Source organism: Chelonoidis abingdonii, chromosome 3, assembly GCF_003597395.2.
Source record: "Chelonoidis abingdonii isolate Lonesome George chromosome 3, CheloAbing_2.0, whole genome shotgun sequence".
NCBI classification, from domain to species: domain Eukaryota; kingdom Metazoa; phylum Chordata; order Testudines; family Testudinidae; genus Chelonoidis; species Chelonoidis abingdonii.
Genome location: NC_133771.1, coordinates 49,551,030 through 49,564,062, shown reverse-complemented (window position 1 = coordinate 49,564,062; position 13,033 = coordinate 49,551,030). Strand labels below are relative to the sequence as shown.

The following is a 13,033-nucleotide window of genomic DNA, read 5'->3' as shown; positions in this document are numbered from 1 at the left end:
AGGAAGATTCTGAAGTTTTAGGGGCTAATGGAGAAAGTGAAGCATCACTGCTATTTACTTTTTGGGTCCTAGAAAATGCATGTGCCCTAAGTGCTAGAATCTCAGATGGCAGGGGGATTTATTTGAGTGTTTATGTATGAAATTAAAATGATTCAGTATTCTTTGGAAAAGGAACTAAGTTGGTTAATTTGTGAGGAGGGAAGTGTCCTTGAGCATTATGAATCTGGACCAGCATCAATGTGCTGTTCATGGTTTAGAAATAAATGCTTTCTAAAGATTAAAATATTTTTTCAGCATTGAACTTAGCCCCAGGGACAGCGCATATCATTTTAGCAACATGTGCAGCTTTTAGTCAACGGAGAATTGAAGGCTGTGAGTTCACCTTCACAACATTGTCCTTGAGCTCTAAATTCAATCTGCTGTTTCATTGCCAACCGTCTAGCTCAGACATTTCTTTGGAGGAAGAGATTGTGTGATTGTTTCATGTAACTTGCTTTGCTTGTAGTGTAAGGCAAAGTTGAATTCATGTGTGAGTCACATTAAATTAAAACGGTATCAGAGGGGTAGCCGTGTTAGTCTGGATCTGTGAAAGCAGCAGAGAATCCTGTGGCACCTTATAGACTAACAGAGGTTTTGGAGCGTGAGCTTTCGTGGGTGAATACCTGTTAGTCTATAAGGTGCCACAGGATTCTCTGCTGCTTTCGTTAAATTAAAACGTATCTGCAACCTGTCAGAACTAAGGTTTAATCAGTAAGTGTTATATTGAAACACCATTGCAAAGGTTTGCTTATGTTCACATTTTGTGAAACATTATCACCTAAATTTTTCTGGCTTATTTAATCATTTTGTCATCTCTTTGCTGTGGCTGCACTGAGGGTACTGGAGGAGATTTAGACACTTTCTGCTGCAGAATTGGAAGTGTGTCACTAATCCTTGCAGTCGATTCCCTTTACATTTTTTCACTTGGGCTCCTCGAGTTTTTAGAAGAGGCAACTGAAACCAAACCTGCTGTTGAATCTAAACACGTGAAACTCTCTGAATCCTAATAGAGTTCTGTTTTTTGTATGTTCTAACAAAATTGAGTCACACAACCTCCCACCAAATGAGCAACCTGGCAACTCAGCAGAGTCCAAAGATCCACAATAAGATCTGATCAAAATCCTGTGGGACCCAATCTTTCTTTCAGAGCAGATTTTTCTTCTGAGCTGTTCTGTAAGTCCTTCCTGGCACCGTGACTCCCTCAAGAGCTGTTCTGTCATTAGCTTCCCCACTGCAGCTGTGCACTACCTCTTCCTGAGTAGAGTGGGATAGAAGTCATGAAGGGATAGTGAATGCTGGTCATGCCAACAGTATCTTGCAGCTGGATTGCTGCTTGTAGATGTGCCAGACTCCAAGGAAACGTGCTCTGGATAGCAGCTGCTCCATAGCTCTCCATTCACTCTGACACCTCAGCCCCAGAAATCGCCAAATGAGCATGTGTCCCTGCAGAAGGACTTCTGCCAGCTAATGAGAAGGGGCAGCATGCTGCAGAGTGGCTACTCCCCCTTCTGTGATTTCATTGTGTATATGAACGTATAAGAATTGTGCCCATTGTCCCAGGGTCTAGGCAACCCCAACATACATTAGTAACAGACTGCCAACAATTGGCAGCAAAACGGCAATCCCCCTGATTAACTGCCACGCATTTGTCCATATAATTTTCGATAATTGCTGCCTTGTTTCAGAGGTTGTTAATCTTTTTCTGTACTAGAGATACAGTTTAAAGATATGGTTTTAATTTTGTATGGGGGGTGACGAAGGAGAGAGTACATATCTGGGGTCTCTTCGAGAATGTCCTTTAATACAAAAATTTAAAGTCATTTCTGTTTGTATTTACAATATCTAGTAAACCAGTGTTTATCAGAAATTGTAACTAAATACATCCTACTGTATCATTCGCTTTAAATGGGCCTTAAAGTTTAAAACCTCAGATTTGGATTTTGTAAACATAACATTTAAATAAATAAGGTTTTAGTCTAAGCTAATAAGGCTAGAAATAGTGGAAAGTGTTTTTCTTTCTTTAGCTGAACATTCACTTGCAGTGTTTTGAAGCCTTAAACCACCCGTCATGAGAGCCATGTTAGGGAGCCTGGACCCAGTCTTGCTCCTGATCTAGTTTATTCGGGTTTGCCACTGATTTCAATGGTGGTAGGTTGAGGCCAACTACTATAAACAAGAGTGAAATGGACCAGTCCATTTTAATTGACCAAACTGAGAGAAATGCACAAAGTAATCAAATAGCGTAGGTTACAAAAATTATTTCAGTTTTAGTAATCTGAGATGTCAACGGTAACAGAGTTAAGGGCTGTATTTTAAAAAAAAAAATGTGGCTGATACGGGGCCCCATTCGGCCCCTGTACACATCTTTGGCCATAACGGTTCTGGGAACCCACTGGGAAACATTCCCCTAGTACAGAAGCAGTGTAAGGCTGCCATATGCAGCTCTGTGCTGCCCCTTTCATGGCACAGGAAAGGATAAATTGGAGACAGACAAAGGAATCTTCATAATCCAGAGGTGGCAGTCCCAGAATCAGGTTATAAATCAATTTTTGCATCCCCATAATCCCTGTGCTGTGCCTCTTACGAGATGCAGCACATGCTATGTCCCTGTGAGGTTTGTTAGCAGGGCCTTTGAAGTAACTGCATTCAATTAAAGCATTTTCTTCTTTCATTGCATTCATGAACACTCACAACCATTATAGCCAAAAACATAGTATGTTTTTATTTTCTTTCCTGTTGCTGTTTTAGTACTTTTGTGGGAAGATTAATGACTTGGAGATTCATAAACTACCTCTTGGGAAGATAAATTTGAAGTGATTTAGGCCCTGCTTCTGCAAAGGGATATGGATAAGCAGACCCAATTAGTCCTACTGAGAGCCTTTGTGAGGTCAGTGGCCTTAGGCCTTGATCTTGCAAACACTTCTGCAGGTGACTAACTGTATGCATTTGTATCACTGCCCTTCATTTTCATTTCATTTTAGGATTACAGCAAAGGATGCTTAATATACATAGATACAATGTTTGCCTATATATTTTCTGTTCACATGAACTTTCTGACATCATCTCCTTCTTAACTCAGATGATAAATTGGTCAAATTTATCAAAGTTCTGTTTTTACTCCAATATTTCTAAAGGCAAGTGCTTGCATGAAGATATAAAAATAAAGAGTGCCATAAAACATTCTTTTAGGACAGCACAGACCCAAGAACATATTAAGGACATCTTTTGTAGTGAAGGAAATACAGCCAAATGTAGTGGTAGCGTATATGAATGCATCTTGAGTGAAGTCAAGAGAGCTGTACTTGCTCATGCATTACGGTTGAGTTTGACCCATAGTTTCTAGCTTTGTTATACTGAATTCAGTACAACATACTTGTACGTATACCTTCCATAATCTGTTGCAGAAGCTCGCTATATATACTTTATCTGTTGCCGTGTTGGCCAGTAATTCAAACTGAAAAGAGAGAAAAGAGAAGATGAAGGGAGGCCAAGAGAAGCATTTGAGTGTGATAGTGGTATGGAATCCTGACGATAAGTTAGGGGACTTGCCACACCTTTCTTCATCTTCTCCTTTCCCCTTTTCCCCTTCTTTTTGCTGCTTCCTTTCTTCCTTCATTTCCCTTCTCCTTTGCCCACTTATTGCCATGTTTTCCTCCTCCTCCTCCTTTCTCCCCAGGAGAAATTAACCTGTTCTGTCCTTCTCACAGAATGTCCTTAGTGGAATGTCACACTTTCAGTGTACATCCGAAACAGATTCACTGTGAGTAAGTCAAAAGTGTGATCCTCCCACTGTCATCAAAACCCTGTTATTAGTTATCCAATGGAAATCCCTTAAAATTTGGTGGGATCTTAAGTAGGGAATGGGAATCAATGTCCCTTTAATTATGTCCAGGTATGTAAAATCTTGGCACTTAGGCCTGGATTCAAAGCACCTAAGCCCGTGCTAAACTTTAAGCCTAATGGCTTGTCCACATTTAGGCTTAAGGCAGGTCTACACTACCGCTCAAGTCGATCTAACTTACATCGCTCAGGTGTGTGAAAAAGACACCCCCATGAGCGACGCAAGTTACAGTGGCCTAAGCACTGTCCACATCAGCGCTGTGTTGGCAGGAGACACTACATTGGCACAGTTGCATCGGTCTTCACCCCTACACATCGGTGCAGCTGCGCCAATGTGGCACTTCTAGTGTAGACCTGCCGTTAGTGTGTGGCAAGCTGGGATGTGAATGTACAGTGCCGTAGTTTGCCACGCAGCATCAGGGTCCACATGTTGACTTACTGCTTGGCACGCTAGTCAGCTGTAAATATACCCCCAGACTTGCTGTGTACTGTCTCCATATGGATAGGTTCTGAGAGTAATCCCATCCCTATTCAGCAGAAAACCTAAGCACGTGCTTAAATTAAGCATGTGATTAAATGCTTTGCTGAGCTAGGGACATAGATATTACCATGATAGACACCTCAGAAAGGCCTGAGATAGTTTAGATCTAGGCTCCTAAATGAAATAATTATATTAATTGCAAATGTAAAGTAAACTTTTCAAAACATTGACATGTTTCACAGTTATTAGAGCCAAAGGGATTGCCATTCAGTATTTTGCAATGCTGACATTTCTTTCGTTTCAGTGCATTATCAATCTGATAGAGCTGATTAGAATAGAATACTATTTAAAAACTAACGGTGGAGCTTTGTTTAAATGTTATCTTTTAAACTGTTGACATACATTCTAAAGAACTGAAATCTTTACATTTGGATGAAGGTCTTGAGCTTTTACTACTTGAAACATTTTTGTGGCGTAGCAGGTTGTGATGGTGCTGCCCGTGGGAGCCAGCTGAGGTCACTCAGTCAGGGTGAACTGCAAACAAAACAGGCAGACAAATCCCAAACACTGGTGGTTATTCCACTACTTAGATTTACCAAGCCAGCACAAAACAGCTTCTATAGTACCTCACTGGTTACTTAGAAGTTTAAACCACGCAGTTCCCTTAAAGTGCCCAGCCTCAGGCCTCCGTCCAGACACACCTGTCAATCACCTTACCTGTAACAAGATGATATCCTGAAAATCTTACTTCATCATATAAAAGAAAAGGTTCTCAATCCAAAGGATCAGCCACATACCCAGTTCAATATAACTTAGATCTACCCACAATACACGCTATAGCCATATTCTTATTAACTAAGCTAAAATTTATTAGAAAGAAAAGAGAGAGAGTGTTGATTAAAAGATCCATTAACATACAGACTTTGAATCAATTCTTGAGGTTCAGATACATAGTAGAGATGGCTTGTAGTTGCCAAAAGTCCTTTAGAAATAGTCATAGGTTATAGTCCAATTTCCAGATTCAGGTGACTCCAGTTAATGACTGGGGACTCAATCCTTGTGCTTAAGGTTCCTCCTCTCTGAAACCAAACAGATCTGAGATGAGAAGGATCATTCCCAGGCTTCTATACATTTCAGCACCTTTACAATAGGCTTAACTCCTTCTCCCAAACATCCTGGCAATTAGTACAGAGTAATTTATCCATTAAACAGTTCAGATACAGGTTACCACAACCTTCAAAGAGACACATAGACAATAATACTATTTCACTCAAGTATCATCTTAAATGCTAATATTCCTTTTTTGATCTTTGACTTTAAACTATAGCAATAGACAAGACTTGTTTGCCAGCATCCCAAGACCTGAGCAAACACCTCCCCTTCTACCTCTAACAATGCAGACTTGCATTTCAAAGCTCTATTCATTTACATATCTTGCTAACCAGTTCTTAAGGTTCACCCATGGGTCAGGTCATTCCGTGAGGTGAGTTAATAAACTCTTTCTGGCCCTGTCACCTTTCAATGAGATATTATATTATACTCATAACATCACAAGGTGTTTTGACTTTTGTACAGTAATGAGTAGTACATTAAATCACATTACTTTTCTATAGTGAATAGTCAACAACTGACACACCAAAGTGGCTAAATTTGTCGGATGAAGAGGTTTTCTTCTCAGATATCTGTAAAAATGGTCCTAAGCATCTGGGGTGAGAGTCAATGTACTTGACTGTTTCCTGACTTCAGTGAGAGTTGGTTCCGAGGCCCCTGATGTCTAAGGGCACAGAGGAGAATAAAAAAAAAAGAGGGTGATATTACAGGCTTGAAATGAGAAGGATGGGGAAAGAAAAAAATGAGTAGGTAGGAGAAGAGAGTAAGATTAAAGGAAGAGATAAAAGCAAGAAAGAATAAAACCACCTTGTCTCCCCCTCTTCTTTCTCTTTCTGTATCTACTTTCTGAAACACATATTTGAAAAAAAATTCTGCAGCAACACACACCTACCCCCCAAGAATAGATGTGTTATTTTTAAATAAGGTGCTCCAGGGTTTCAGCATCAGAAATAATGACAAAGAATTGAAAAATAGGGCTTTCGTGTAAGATAGCAAAGAGCAATTACACACATATTTTCAGAGCTCCTTACTTTCAAAGGAAACACAAACATATAACGAACTCCAAAATATCCTCTCCAAAAAAACAAAAAAAAAGAAGAGAGAAATGAAACACATTTCAGTCTTACCGTTTCTACCAGACAAAGAGGTTGTAGAGTAGCTCTTAACAATCCTTGAAGAAGCAGGGTGGGACTCCTACCTCGGCAGAACACTTGGGATGGGAACTGTCTGCCACCTGGCTAGAACACAACATCCCCAAGTATTGCTACCATGTGACCAAACACAGGGTATCATTGACTGTAGTCATTTGTTAGATGCACAGAATTATGCTGTCTCCTTCCCCTGGATCTCCATGGATTGTGCACCAATCAGCAAGATCCTGGACATACCAGCTACTGTCCCTAAACAGATGTGATAGAAATTGTCCCGCAAATCACTGTTTTAGGTCTTAGTGACAGTCAGGTGTACCTGTTGCGCAATATACTTATAAAAGTTGTTCTGTGATTGTTTTTCATAATTATAAAAAATCTACAATTCTGCAAAACCTCATCATTGTAGCATACCAGAAGAAAGAAAGAAAAGTGCTTTGTAGATTGTAGTAGCAGTCTGTAGTGCTGCAAAGACTGAATGAATAATAGAAATGAGACTCTATTGGTTCCTAATACCCCTAATATGGCACATGGATTGTATAAGGCCACTTGGATCAATGACTTCATGGAATGTGTAGGTGGACATTTAGCTTCATAGGGACCATTCCAATACAATGTAAACATTTCCTTGCTGAAAGTACACTACAGCAAGTTGCAGCTTATTGAAATGGATAACATTGGTCAGCAGTATTTTCTTTCTAATAGCTTCATTTTGAAAATTCCAAATAAATACATACATTCACCTTTTGATTTTACAGATATTTATATTGTTTTTATTTTAATGGTTGGGGTTTTCCAACACACTCAGCTTTGGTTGAACTCTGAGGACCATGTTTCAAAACCTCCATCTGATAGCTCTTCATTTTCCAAACATATTTTACAAAATCAAGTTTTAATTTTCTGTACATGAGGAAAAAACTGATACGAAAGACTTCTGGCTATGCAGCAGGAAGAGAAAACTACCCTAACTGAGCAGATAAGGATTCTTCTCAGCTGATGTTGCAGGGGTGTTGGGGGTATGGCCTAAGCATGTTGTGCTCGGGCAACCCCTGTCAGCATAATGGCCTCTTGAGGACTGTTACAAATTGGCATAATTCATAGCACTCCCCCGGCTGCTCTAAACTATGCTGGGTATAAGACCAGTTGAAAACTGATCGAAGGAATGGATAGCCCACATATAGCTCTTTGTGCCTATCCCCTCCAGCTATGCTCACCACTTATTTACAGGGCATAGCTGAGAATTCAGATTTTTGTTTAGTCCTTTCCTATGTTTGGATAGTTCAGCAAGACCTACTGGCCTCTCGGCAGATGGAGAAAAGTTTTAGTTTCCTTGCATTAATTTATCTTTTTACATAGTTAAGCTTCACTTCAGAAATCTTGTCTGGCTGGAATTTTTCCCTTTGAATGCCATCTTCTCTGAAAAGAATGTAAGAATAAGTTCCTGAGCAAATTTGTCATCAGCTGTTATTGGTTTAAGGCATGTCTGCCTTGCTTTTTCTTACTTTTCCCTGCAAATTTGCATGCTGGTCTCAGAGTTGATCACCACATTGTGTATCCTAGTTGTTCAATAGGCTGTCACTCAGAAGTAAAATCAATAGCATCTCCATTTTGTTTTACAGAATGCATGTCTGTTTGAAAAGCAGATGGAGAGCAACCTCAGAACTTTATTGCAGGTTGATAGATCTTTAGAATTGTAGAAGATACTAAGGAGGATGACTGGATACTTGTGAGACATTCCTATAGAATGCCAGGTGCTGATTCAGAATGTGAGATTATACAGAATTGCAGAGGCCTGCAAATTATAACACACATCAGTAACATCTGCCTACACTCCTAATAAATAAAAATTATACAATAGATCTGAGGTTAATTTTATCATCTTTAATATATGCAAACTCAATTAGGAATTGGGATTAAGATGGAGTGACTGAAAGAGAGATGCTAGCTAGCCTTATGAAATGTGTTAAATAAATGTATATTTCTACAGTGTGCAATACTTTTGCTCCATTTGAGTGTCTTATGACCCTTGTCACTGTTTTCTTTAATAACTGTTTTTATGTAGGTGCTCAGTTGCTTTAACAGAAATGAATAAATGTATATTAGATGCACAAGCATATCATGTAATTGATTAAAATCTGATGGGACAGAACCTTCAGCTCAAATAATATTTTTTCACCTGATTGTTGGCTCTGTGCTTAGCTGCTGTGTGGATGTTTCCTAGATAGCAGTTAGCCTGGTATCTTTGTTGTGTCATGTCAGTTTCTTTGAACATAAAATCTACCCATTACATGGATATGTGATTATAGATCCTGTCAGTAACGTCCTTATAACCTAAGGTTCTCCCTTTTAACTCTAATTAGTGTAAAAAATAAAATACTTGGCCAAGTGAAAAAGTACAGCAGTACTTTGAAGAGGAATGTAAATTCTTCTCCACCAAAAATACTTAAAGACTTCTCCAGAAACTTTGAAAGATTTCCCTATCCCACTTAATATTGACACCAAGGGCTAAATGAAACTCAGTGGCTTTCAGTTTTCATTAACTGGATTACTTGTCTGTCTATACCTCCTTTTTCCATTCTGTGGTCTTGGCTAATCAACCTGCATTTGATTTTGACCATGCCAGACCACGGACCAATGAGAAGGTCATATTATCTACATATATGTGAAAAGTGAGAAATTTGGAAAGTTACATTGTTATAAAGAAGAATGTTTGTTTCAGTAGGTACAGTTATTAATTATACTCCTACTTGGAGTTAAATTAACCATTTTGAAATATAAATTAATTGTTTCTTATTTTCTCAGCACTTATTTACTTATCTGTAGCAGGCTAATATATTAATTTATTAATTCATTCTCTTTTCTATGAGTTTATTATTTGCAATTAAGACTCGGTTAGCATGGAACTTAATTAAAATTTAATTATTTACCTTCTTGAGGTTTTAACAGATAAGATATAATTGTACCATCTGCAATTAAGTGTTGTTTTTAAATTAATTGTTAAATTATTCACTGAGTTATACTTTGTTATCTATACACTTCTGATCTATGCAAATATAACTACTCATTTATTTATTAGTTTAGAAATATACCGCCTTGATCCTGCTCCCACTGGAGCCAGCGTGAACTGTGCCGATGGGAGTAGTATAGGTTGGTATATCAGTACTCTGTACAAAGTGACATCAAACATCTAACATTTCCCATACCACAGTATTTTACTCCGCAGCTATATTTCCTAGACTTAGAAGGCCCATTTTTGTTCTCAGTTACCCCGAGTGTGACTGTAGAAGTGAGCATAAGGGAAGAATGGGGCTCAGAATTAAACACATTTATAACTCATGGAGAAGTAAAAATTAAATTTTTAAGGGTGCCCACTATGACTTGAATATCTAATAACTTATGTAAATATATAGCTTCATTATGGGTTGGGTTTACAGAATAAGAATCTCACTTGAAAGAAAGACAAATAATATTAGAAGTCTAGCTAATTTCCCAAGAAAAAATACTACTGAAGTCAAGTGCTTTAACCAGAATAAAGTCTTATCTGTTGACCTCATATTTGACCTGTGTAGACCTCAACAAAGTGACGTGTTGTTCAGCTTTTCAAAAATGAGGTATGGTTACAGTATTCAGCCATTTTCTAATTTTGCAGTTGCTTTTTCATGCTGTGTGAATACCACTAAAAAAAGTAAATGCCCTAGCTATTGTGCTGTATATCCCAATGGACACATTCCTGCATTTTTTACATACATACACACACACACACACACCCCTCTTGTGGAAGTGAAGGGAAGTTTTGGGTATGCAAGGAATGCAGTATCAGGCCCTATATATAGGAAATATTGCGTTCAAGTCAGTGTGGTATTTGCTTAATTCTTAATAGTGTCCAGTCTAGGCATGTAATAATATTTGCCTTACGTCTTTTTCAGTTCTCATAACTTTTAGCGTTTGATAGAAGTCCATTAACATTCCAGTTTAGTAATTTAAACAATTCATTTCTGATTAGTTATGCTATTATAGGCCCCATCCAGCAGTCCTCCTCTGGCAAAACAGTTTTCAAACATTGAATTCTCATAGTTCCTCTCTGCAAAGATAGTTTGTTACACTAGTTAAGTCATCCACTTTAGTGATCTTCCATCCCACTATTTCTCTTAGGATGTCCTATAGCACCAAAGCAACAGGCTGGGTTGTAATATGAAACCTGCTGATGTTTGCGTAGGTTCTAGAACTAGGGATGCAGGGGATGCTGCAGCACTCTCTGGTTGGAAGTGGATTCCAGTATATACAAGGATTACAGTTTGGTTCAATGGCTCTCAGCACTCCCATCATACAAATTGTTCCAGCACCCCTGAACGTTTGGTTAACATTCTTTATTAATCCATTTATATGTTCCTTTTTTCTGCCCTTGTGACTAACACACATTTTAAAAGGGGCAAAATAAATATCAGTTCTATCCTTGAACCTGATGGCATCCCACACTTCACTTATCTTCATAATCAATATGCTGCAGGTATTCATTAAATGAGCAAGTGAAAAGGTGATTGTGAAGTGTATACTGAGAGCTTGATAATCCAAATGTGAGATTAAGTGGGGGGTTTTAACAGTAGCTTTATAAACAGATATGCAGCTGAGTATCTGAAAAAGGGACTATGAGGTAGGAAACAGGCAATAGGGGGTGCACCTGCTGGGAAGAAAATGGTGCGCCTTGTAAGCATTAGTGATATGAGTTGGGAGCACTGGTAGAATTGCACTGTCACCCAGTGTACATGCTCTGGCATACTTCCTCCATGCCTCATGTTCAGTGAGAACTGTTTGTAAAGTAGATGGTGTTTTGATGAAGTCTGCTGGTACCAGATCTGGTGGGATGCTTCTGTCTCACACCTAAATTAATATTGTAACACTTTGGTCTATGGGTTTATAGCCATTGCATTTATTTACTTCAGGTAATAAAAATATACCAGAATAAAACATATTTTATCGGAATCAAGACTGTCACTTCTGAGTGCATTTTAATCCTTTATGGATTTGGGGCAGGGAATGTGTCTTACTCAGTGTTTGGAAACTGCCTTGCTCATGTTAGGTTCTACTGTAGTATATGTAATAATTAATAATCTTATGAGAGTTTCTGTAAATACATACTCAGCGAAGAGTCATTTGGTTCTGCATAGTCTACATTAAGTGCTAAGGGGAGGGGAGTATTTTTACTGAATAAGGCCCCAGTCCCACAATTGGATCCATATGAGTAGACCCCACTGAATTCAGTGAAGTCCACACAGGCAGATGTCTGCTCGTATGTGGAATCCTACTGAATTCAGTGAGGTTCTTCCCAGGGAATGAAGCCCCCCTCTCATAGATCTGATTTTTCCAGGGCCTGTAAAATTACTAGTATTTATATCAAGGGAAAAATGTGATGGTATGTGACTTGTCCAACTCACCAAAGTTGAGGCTAGTTCAGAATCTCTCTCCCATGCCCGTTAGGTCTGTGATCCTTCCACTGCCTTTAAAAAAACAAAACAAAACAAAACAAAACAAAACAAACACCATATGCCCCCAAACCTGGATATTAGATACAGGAAACAATTGCTAATTGATTCAATTAAAGGGCTACCATTATCTTAAAAATCATACTTTTGTCTATTTTTTATCTACTCTTGTTACAGACAACATCTGGGATTACTGTAGCTGAAAGAGATGAGAAAAATACTTTCCCTTATCTTTGTTCATGTTGCTTGCTTTGTACACTTTGTGTATAGTTAATTTCACGTTGGCATTGTACAGTCTTTTGGTTAGTTTTCCCTACATCAGTGGTTCTCAAACTATATTTTTTGCGGACCGCTTGAAAATTGCTGAGTGTCTTGGCAGACCACTTAATGATCTTTCCAAATGTTGTTTGTACCATTAGCTAACTATTGTAAAGCACTTTGGATAAAAGTGCTATATAAAAAAAACTTAATAATGAACTTTTTTTGTTCTACAAATAAAAGCACACAACTCATATTTTAATATCAGTAGTCTTACCTTTCTAATGTAATGAATGTGCCCTCTCTCCCTGCCGTGGCAGCCCCCAAAATGGGACTGGGAGGGGGAGGGAGGTCTCTTTCCTGCCACAGCAGCCACAGAGCTGAGGCTGGGAAGAAGGGCCATCTCTCCCTGGCAGCCACAGCCCTGGAGCTGGGGAAAGTCACCTTTCTCTGGGTGCTGCAGCCCAGTACGTCCCAAATTCCTCCCACCCCCCTCTTCTCACCCCCTGCCCCCTCTCACCTACCACCTATTCTCCCCCCACCCCAAGGCCACCACCTCACCTTACATATGCATCTTCTCCAGGGTCCAGGCACCTAATTAATGGAGCCACACCTGCGCGGCTCCACAGATTAGATGGGTGGTCTCTCGTGTGCGGCCACCCAGGTGCATAGCATAG

General features: G+C 39.1%; 1 protein-coding gene across 8 annotated transcripts in view; it reads left to right on the top strand.

Annotated features, from left to right (window-relative positions):
• The window catches only part of DST (dystonin), a 465,365-nt gene that overhangs the window by 167,590 nt on the left and 284,742 nt on the right, over positions 1-13,033 (top strand). The window lies entirely within an intron of this gene.